Here is a 9,050-nt window from a genome sequence, read left to right as displayed (position 1 = left end):
CCCTTTTTCTCCTCCTTCTCTCCTCTCCTCTCTTTTCCCTCCCTCCTCCCTCCCTCCTCAGACTTATATAGGTGGATTATAAATAAAATCATTGACATTTTTTCTTCTACAACCAGAATCATAAGTTGTTACTCACTTCATATCAATCAATCAACAAACGTATATTAAGTGCCTAATTTGTGCTAGGTTTTGGGGACACAAAGACAAAAATGAAATGGTCCTTGCCCTCAAAAAGCTTGAGAATATTTGTGTGTAAGTATACGGTATCCCCAGTCAGTCAGTAAACAACTAAGTACCTACTATGTGCCACTAAGTGGCACATAGCCCACAAAGAGGAGCAAAAGATGGTCCCTGCACTTGAGGAGTTCACACAATAATGGGGGAGACAACAAGCAAACACATCTGTACAAACAAACTATATACATATGATTAAAAAGGAAATAAAAGAAGGAAGTCACTAGGATTAGGAGGCATTGGGAAAGGCTTCCTGTTGAGGAAAGGATTTTAATTGGGAATTAAAAGAAGCCAGAGAAGCCAGTAGAGAGAAATGAGGAGAGGGAGCTTAACAGGCATGGGGATAGTCAGAGAAAATGCCCCCAAAGTTCAATTTAAGGTATAAAAGCTTTTGGGACACTCTGTGTATATACAAAATAGATAGAGGGCACTTTTTTTTTGGTAGGAGGGCATTAGTAGCTGACAGATCTAGGCTTTCTTTAGAATAGATGGTATCCCTTGAACAGAGTTTTGAAGTAAACAAAACAGTCTAAGAGGAGAAGGTTAGGTGGGACAAAGAAATGAAGACAGAGGATTAGCTATGAATGTCTTCCTGGTACAGTTCTGCTATGCAGTTGGATCATTTCTTTGGGGAGCTTTGCCCTTGTCCACAGTCTTTACCCAGGCAACCTATTTCCCACAGTTCTGTCCAGGATCCATTTCTTTCAGTTTGTTTTCTTCTGCCTGGTTTCCTAATTACTGACATTCTTTGACTTTAGTAACCATTTACATTCAGATGATGCCTTGATACCTTCTTGTGCCCTATTGTGCTCTGAGCATCTTTGTCTGTCTTTTTGGTTGCCTGGGAGATCCTTTCAAAAGAATGTGTGCTGATCTTTTGCTATTACAGTAGAGATAAAATAATTTATTTTTAGGTCTTGCTAAACTTTCTGGTTTCTTTTTCAAGTCAATTGACTCCCCCCCTCCCCTTATCATTTGAAGACCAGGCAACATTTCCTCTGATTGGATCTAGTGTTGGAATTAATTTCATTAGGAGAAAAGGTAGTCAACTAAGTAGTTTGATAGCAACATATTCAGAATTGGTGGCAGGTTTTGACATCAGAAGACAGAAGGTTAAATCCCATTTCTCATGATTACTGTCTCTATGGCCTTGGGAAAGTCACATAACCTCTCTGGGCCTCAGTTTCCTCATCTGTAAATCAATAGGCTTGAACTAGATGGCCTTTAAGGTCTCTTCCAGCTCTGTATCTATGGTCTTTGATCCTTTGATTGCCTCTTGTTGGTTATTATCCAAATCAGGCTTCACCAGGTACATTTTGGCAGAGGAAGAACAAATCTGATTAGTTATACAGGTGCAGTCACTTTGAAAAATATAATGGTTAGTAGAAAGAGCCACAGGATTTGGCTGTTAATCTGTGTGACCATGACAAAGTACTTGAGAACTTACTTACCTGGATTCACCAATGAGGGGGTCAGAGTAAATGACCTACCTTAAAGGTCTCTTCCAACTTTGAATGCTATGATATTCTAAAAATTAAAATTTACCAGGTAGATAAATTAAAGTGTGATTTTTTTTGCTTTATAAAAAAGGATTTATAGTAAATTCTCCAATTTTCTTTAAATTGTAGGTACTCTGAAGTGCATTTTTATGATGTGGTTTACTAAGGGCATCCACTCTCACCAGCTGATTGATGATAATGTCACTCCTGTTCTGCTGGTTTCTGTGGATGACAAGCTTATCTCCAGGCCTGGAATATACTTTCTTCATTTGTGCTTCATAGAATCTTTCATTTTCTTTAAGACTGAGCTCATGAAACTACCCCTTAGGATGCCTATCCTAAATTCTATCAGATATTAATGCTTTCTCTCTCCTCAAATTACCTTGTATCATTAAAATAGGAGAGAGCAGGCCTCAGAATTAGCCACCACCTTCCTTATTAGTATCAGCTTTCACCTATTCCACAGGTTGGGCCAGTTTTCCTAAGGTATTGATACCTCCCTTGAGCCAACCAATTTTCAAAGAGTCAAACATCTTTTAAGGAAAACTAGTTTTACTTGTGTGAGCGAAGAGCTTAAGATACCGCTCCTACCACAACCATTTCCTAAGAATCTTAAGATACTATCAATAATCTTATTGCACTTATCCCTCCAATATCCTTGTGAAGAGAGTAGGAATTATTAACCCCATTTTAAAGAACAAGAAACTGAGCTATCTAGGTTCACATGTGTCAGTGTTGAAGTTTATACTAGAATCCAGGTCTCTTGTTTCCTAATCTGATACTTAACTGATTAAGGCAGTATGGCGTAGTGGACAGAGCATTAGAATCTGGAGACCTGATTTCCTACCTTTAACACATACTAGCTCTGTGACTATGGGTAAATCACTTAACTCTTCTGAACTTCAGTTTCCCCAGCTGTAAAAAGGAAATAATAAAACCTGTAATACTTTCCTTAAAAGGTTATCATGAGAAATGAATGATGTCGTGTATGTAAAGGTATCAGTATAATTTTGGTAGTCTTTCAGTTGGCTGATCCTATGTAGCTAGTTGTCCCCATTCCCTTTGTAACCAGGAATCATTCTTTGGAACTACAGTTCATTCTTTCAATAAGCATTTATTAGATGTGTGAATCATTTGTCTTAGAGTTTCACATCCCCCATTTTAAAAATGAGGATAATAATACTTTTACTACTTAATTCACAGGGTTGTTGGGGGAAGCCCTTTGTAAGCCTTTCAGTGCTATGGAAATGTAAATTATTAATGAAATGACTGTATTTATCTCTTTTTGGACTGTTTTATTCAAGGCCTGGGAGGCTTGCTGCCAACTGTATATATGCATAATAAAGACAAGAATTTATAATGAAGGATCTTAGGTGCCAGGAGATAGCCTTGAAGCATCCCCAAGATGGCTCCTTTTGTTTCTAGTTTCTTACACCTATTCATTGGGAAACCAGAGTGTGTTGACTAGGGAAAAATTGTGACCTTTTTTTTTGCCAAAGGATCCCCACCTTCTATATGGGTTTAAGGGTGGTGGATCTCCATGAGGAGTTAAACAGAAGGTGTAAGGAGTTTCTAACCTTCAGTCAGATAGTTGTCTGGAGCAATGGATAGATTTAGCCACAAACGCAGGTAATTTGAAAGTTGGATCATGTTTATGGGATCTAATTAACTGGCTAATTGTTCCCTGTCCCCAAAGAGATTGGCCCCTGGAGGCTAAGACTGAAGGAATTGACTTATTCTTCTCTTTTTTTTTTTTGAGAGATAAAGGACTTTTACCTTAGTCCAATTCCTGAGTATGTGAAGCACTTGCCTTTTCTTCCTATTTAAAAGAGCTGAAGCTCAGGCTCTGGGTCCCAAGTTAAAAGAGAAATGTCAGAGCCTGCTTCTCTTCTTAGGAAGAAGCAATGTCACTTCAGCCCATCACTACAATTGAGGTTCATTGGATTGTAGCAGTAAGAACAAACTAGGAGAGAGATACCTAAACAGAACATCTGAGAAACTAGCTGATCAGTAACAGGACACCTATATTTTTCAGTAGAGGTGGGATACCCAAGTGCAGGCCCAGTAGACAGCAGTATCCAGGGGGCAGTACACCTAGGGAGAGCAGTGTAATGTTTTGTCAGAAGACATTAATGGGTCAAAGGATATGAACAGACAGTTCTCAGATAAAGAAATGAAAGCCATCCATAGTCATATGGAAAAAAATGCTCTAAATCATTATTGATTAGAGAAATGCAAATCAAAACAACTCTGAGGTACCACATCACACCTATCAGATTGGCCAACATGACAAAACAGGAAAATGACAAATGTTGGAGAAGATGTGGGAAAATTGGAACACTAATGCATTGTTGGTGGAGTTGTGAAATGATCCAACCATTTTGGAGAACAATTTGGAACTATGCCCAAAGGGCTACAAAAATGTGCATACCCTTTGACCCAGCAATAGCACTTCTAGGGCTATATTCCAAAGAGATCATGCAAATGGGAAAAGGACCCACATATACAAAAATATTCATAGCAGCTCTTTTTGTGGTAGCAAAGAATTGGAAATTGAGAGGGTGCCCATCAATTGGGGAATGGCTGAGCAAATTGTGGTATATGAATGTAATGGAATACTATTGGGCTATAAGAAATGATGAACAGGCTGACTTCATAAAAACCTGGAAAGACTTGTATGGTCTGATGCTGAGTGAAGTGAGCAGAACTAAGAGAACATTGTACACAATAATAGCCACATTGTACAATGACTAATATTGATAAACTTAACCCTTCTCAGCATTACAAGGATCTAAGACATCTCCAGAGGCCTTGTGATGGAAAATGCTATGCACATCCAAAGAAAGAACTATGAAAGTTGAATTGCTATCATTTTTTTCTCTTCTGTTGAGTTTTGTTTCCTCTTTCTAATGGTTCCTCCTATTGGTTTTAATTTTTACTTACAACTCCACTAATGTGAAAATATGTTTAATAGGAATGTAAATGTGTAGCCTATATGAGATTGTGCACCATCTTGGGGAGGGTGGTGGGGAGGAAGGGGGAGAAAAAATTTTAAACTCAAAAGCATATGGAAGTGATTGCTGATAAATCAAAATAAATTAATAAAATTTTTAAAAAAAGAAAAAAAAAAGAAGACCTTAATGGTCCTGCAGTGTTGGAGTTGTGCTCTACGAGAGTGTCCTGGTCACATGCAATCTCTATGCATTTGTCTCTCATGTCTGATCTTTAATGTGATGATATGTGTATTTTTTGGAGAGCATGTTCAGATTTATGGGGGAAATGTTTATTTCTACTACTTCTACTTTTCCTTACCATATTATTTCACTTAATGCCTTCATTTTGAACTAGTTGACTAGTAAAAGGAAATGCTTCAATGGGGCTTTTGAGCTACAGTTTTGAGCAAATGTAGACCCACAGAGTACCTTGAACCTGAGATGATAACTTTTTGCGGGGGGACACACATTTGAGAAGGTGTGTCCCCTGGAATCATATAGAAATGTTTTCTGCTTCTGGTGGAATTTTGTGGGTTGTAAAGGGCTTTGTATTCACAGTGCCTAGAAGTACTTGGCACATAGTAAGTGCTTTGTAAATGCCTGCTGAGTATAGTAATCACAATATGCCTTCATTTCTATTTGTGGTCTGTCCTCCTATCTTGGGATGAAATGGTAGCCACAAAGAATGCTGGATTTGAAATAGGAGGTTTAGGGTTTAAATCTTATCTCTGTCACTTGTGCAGCCTTGGCTAAGTTATTTTAAATTCCCTGGGCCTCAATTTCCTCATCAAATGAGAGAGTTAGAATAGATCATCTCTAAAGTCCTTTCTAGCTGCCAAATCTTTGGAAGTTTTCACATTGGGGCATGTTTTCTCTGATGATACTGAATGATTGATGTATGTAATTCAAAGAACACCAAGCAGCTATTTAAATTTCTAGGGATCTGAATGATGTATCTTTTGTAAATAAAATTGGGCTCCAAGATCTGGAATATTAGCACTTTGGATTCTCAATCACTTTTCTGCTGATATTTCTGTCTGATTTCTTTTCCCTCACATATTTTGATTACTGTGTTGGTCAACCAGAAATTAAAATAAATCTACAAGATTTTTTGTTGTTGTTGTAGATGTGTTCATAGTTTTAGCATGATAGTTATTTGGTTTTGCATTTTACATACTGCATTCGACAATGCAAACAAAAGCATGAAGTCCCCGTGATGATTTCTATACACTTGACTTGCATGTGACTTGTTGCTGACCATGAGTATCTCTTTCCTTCTGTGTCTTCCTTTCTATCACCTTTGCTTTTGGAGACCCCCATCCTGTCCAAGACTAACAGCACTCTTGTCCATGTCTCCTCTGTCTTTATTTCTTACCTTATCCCAGTGACAGCTGGCACAGAGTCTGTGGTGATGGGACAGGAGAAAGTAAATGAGGATGCTTCTGCCCCATTTCTTTCCTCATTTGCCCTCAGGACTGGTCAAATAAGAGAAAGGCTTGCATTCCCCTGATAGTCTTATCATTGGTCTAGCCTTCCTAGTCACAGAAGATATGAAGGGAGGGTAAAGCGTGACTGTCATGGCCTACCACTTCCCCAGCTCTCCAGCCTATTCAGAGATTCCTCCCCTCTTCTTCAATCTTACGCATTCCTCTAGATTTCTTCCTTCACCTTCATTCACCCAGCTACCATAGCAAGGGAGCCACTATCAGTGATGTGGAGTGATTTGGAGCCAGGATAGGCTGTCCTGTCCTACTTATTGCCTGGCAGAGAGTGAAAGAGCTCTACTTTCACACAAATCACTACATCAGGGCAAGATGTATTCCTGACTCTCCAAGTGGGAGTGATGAATGTTTATTTTTTTCCAAAGAAATACTGTACTCCATGGTAAGAGGTTACACTAGTATAGAGTCAGTATATGTTGCACTGGATGGAGAAATTAGGAAAACCTGGGCACAGACCCCATGTCAGACACTTAGTAGCTGTGTGACCCTGTGCAAGTCTTTAACTTCTTTAAGCCTCAGTTTCCTGATCTGTAAAATGGGATTAATTACCTACCTTATAGGGTTGTCATGAGAATCAAATGAAATAAAGAATGTAAAGTATTTTGTAAACCTGAAAACTCTATGAAAATGTTATTATTACCATTCATACATGGCTTATGTCATATAATGATAACAATAATAATAAGTTAGATTTTGGGGGCTGCCCTTGGAACTAAGGTGTTGTAACTTTTCTATGGAAAATGTGTTCCATGGTCCAAAGGATCAACTTAGTTGGAATACATCCCCAAATTAACTTTTGGAATAAAAATGAAAGTAAATTTGGGGCTTTCTAGGAAGATAAAAAAGTAGATTGTTTCTGCTGGGGATCACCTTAAGTCTTCTTATAGATTCTTCCCAGAAGCACTAGAAGGGAATGCTTTAAGCCCATCCTCCCTTGTGTTTCTTCTCTATCACAAAGAATATTTTATTTATCTCCCTACTTAACATAGAGTAGGAATAGTGCATTAAAAATAAAACAACTCTCCCACTCCCCAATAGCCCTGCATTTGAATTCTGCAAAGAAGGAAGAGGAAGACAGACCCCAGAGTTTGAGTTTTGTTGTTCAGTTCTTATCTTTTAGCAAAAAAAAAAAAGGCAAAACTTCATATACTCAGCATTCCTGGGGGAGGATTCTGGTTTTCCTAAGGATGCCAAGATCTGGATTTTCACTTTCACTGTTAATACCCTGGTCCTTTTGTTCTTCACTGAGGACTGCAAATGGAACTAGGGAGAAACCTTTCTGTCCCTTTTCCTTGTTCTGAAGCCCGGGGGAACATTTTGAAAGATTGTGGGCGAGTTGATTCTACCTCATCTTTCCTATCAACAGAAGCTTTAGAGACAGAAAGTTTGGCCCAGCAGTTCAGAACAATACTGATTCTTGGAATAAAAGCAGGTTCTGGGCCAACAGATGGATCCTAAGTTTCTCAGTATGTGTTCCTGTGAGGTGGGGATAATAACCTAACTTAAATGAACTTGCTTCCTGGCTTTGTGCTACTTTAATGAGTGCTGTGAAAAGATATTTGTCTGTCCCATATTCATTTTTAGTTTTTTATTCTTCAGGAACATTAGCCTCAAAAGCTCTATTTTACTGAGTATCTTCTTTGGCTGAAATGGTACCTAAGTCAGTTATCACTTAAACCAATTGAGAGTCTTGGTGTTAGTATTACCTGGGTTTGGGGACCCAGGAGTATAGCATGGATTTCAGGCCTGATGCATTGTCTGAGCTGCTGTTTCAGTGTAGTGACTCCTAATTTGGTCGAGAAAATGCTGATATACATCATGAGTATATGGGGGGTGGAGTTGACACTGAAGCTTTGGAGAGCAGAGACATTTTTCTTCATTTCTTCTTTGAGAGAGACACATGTTCCAAACTCTCTTTGGGGAAGAAACCCAGGTTACACTAGGGAAAAAATCTTTTGGCTTTAGTTAATATAAAATTTCAAGAAATTTCAGGCCAAAGAGAGGGAAAACCAATGAATATTCAGTGTTGTAGGCATAGGGTCAGGCTCCATGCAACTAAGTTTTTTTCCCCCTTCCTGTTTTGGTTGGTTTTTTTTGGTCTTTTACAGACATAACTTTATTCAGGGCAGGAAATAGTGAGCTTCTGTATTGGCTGGACATTTATCTTTACCACCTCCATTCTCTTCAATTCAGCAAACATGAGGAGCCTGCTTGTGAGCATACTAGGTGCCTTAGGGAGACTTGCAAAGATAAGAACATTGTCTTTTGTCTTCAAGGAGTTTACAATCTAGTATGAGAGATGAATGTTACATAAAAACAACAATATTAGACAGAGTATAATCATTGCTGTTGGAGAAGAACAATCTGATAAAGGAATTCACACTTATGAGTCCCATTTCCTGATGGGAAAGAAAGGGCAGCCTGCGACTTCTGAGTTCTTCTAGGACAAGAGAGACACCGAAGAGGAGGAAAAGGATGTTGGAAGGGGCACACCACCAACCAAGAGGAAAGGTTACTTGTCTAGTATGTAGTAGGTTCTACATAAATGCTTATTTTCTTTACCTTCCCTTTAAGTTAGATCTGGATGCATGTATTCTATTTATTCATAACTTTTTGTCTAATTGGGGGATTATTTTTTGGGGGGGACATTCATTTTTTGTCAGAGAGTGGTATGGTAGTCAGTAAGGAGCCTTTGTTTGTTTGTTTTTTAGGCAGTTGGGGTTAATCGACTTGCCCAGGGGCACACAGCTAGTAAGTGTCAAGTGTTTGGATTGAGGCCGGATTTGAACTCAGGTCCTCCTGACTTCAGGGCTGGTGATCTA

The sequence above is a fragment of the Phascolarctos cinereus genome, unplaced genomic scaffold (genome assembly GCF_003287225.1).
Source record: "Phascolarctos cinereus isolate Bilbo 61053 unplaced genomic scaffold, phaCin_HiC Scaffold_4;HRSCAF=312, whole genome shotgun sequence".
Lineage (NCBI taxonomy): Eukaryota > Metazoa > Chordata > Mammalia > Diprotodontia > Phascolarctidae > Phascolarctos > Phascolarctos cinereus.
Note: the sequence above shows the minus strand (reverse complement) of the source record.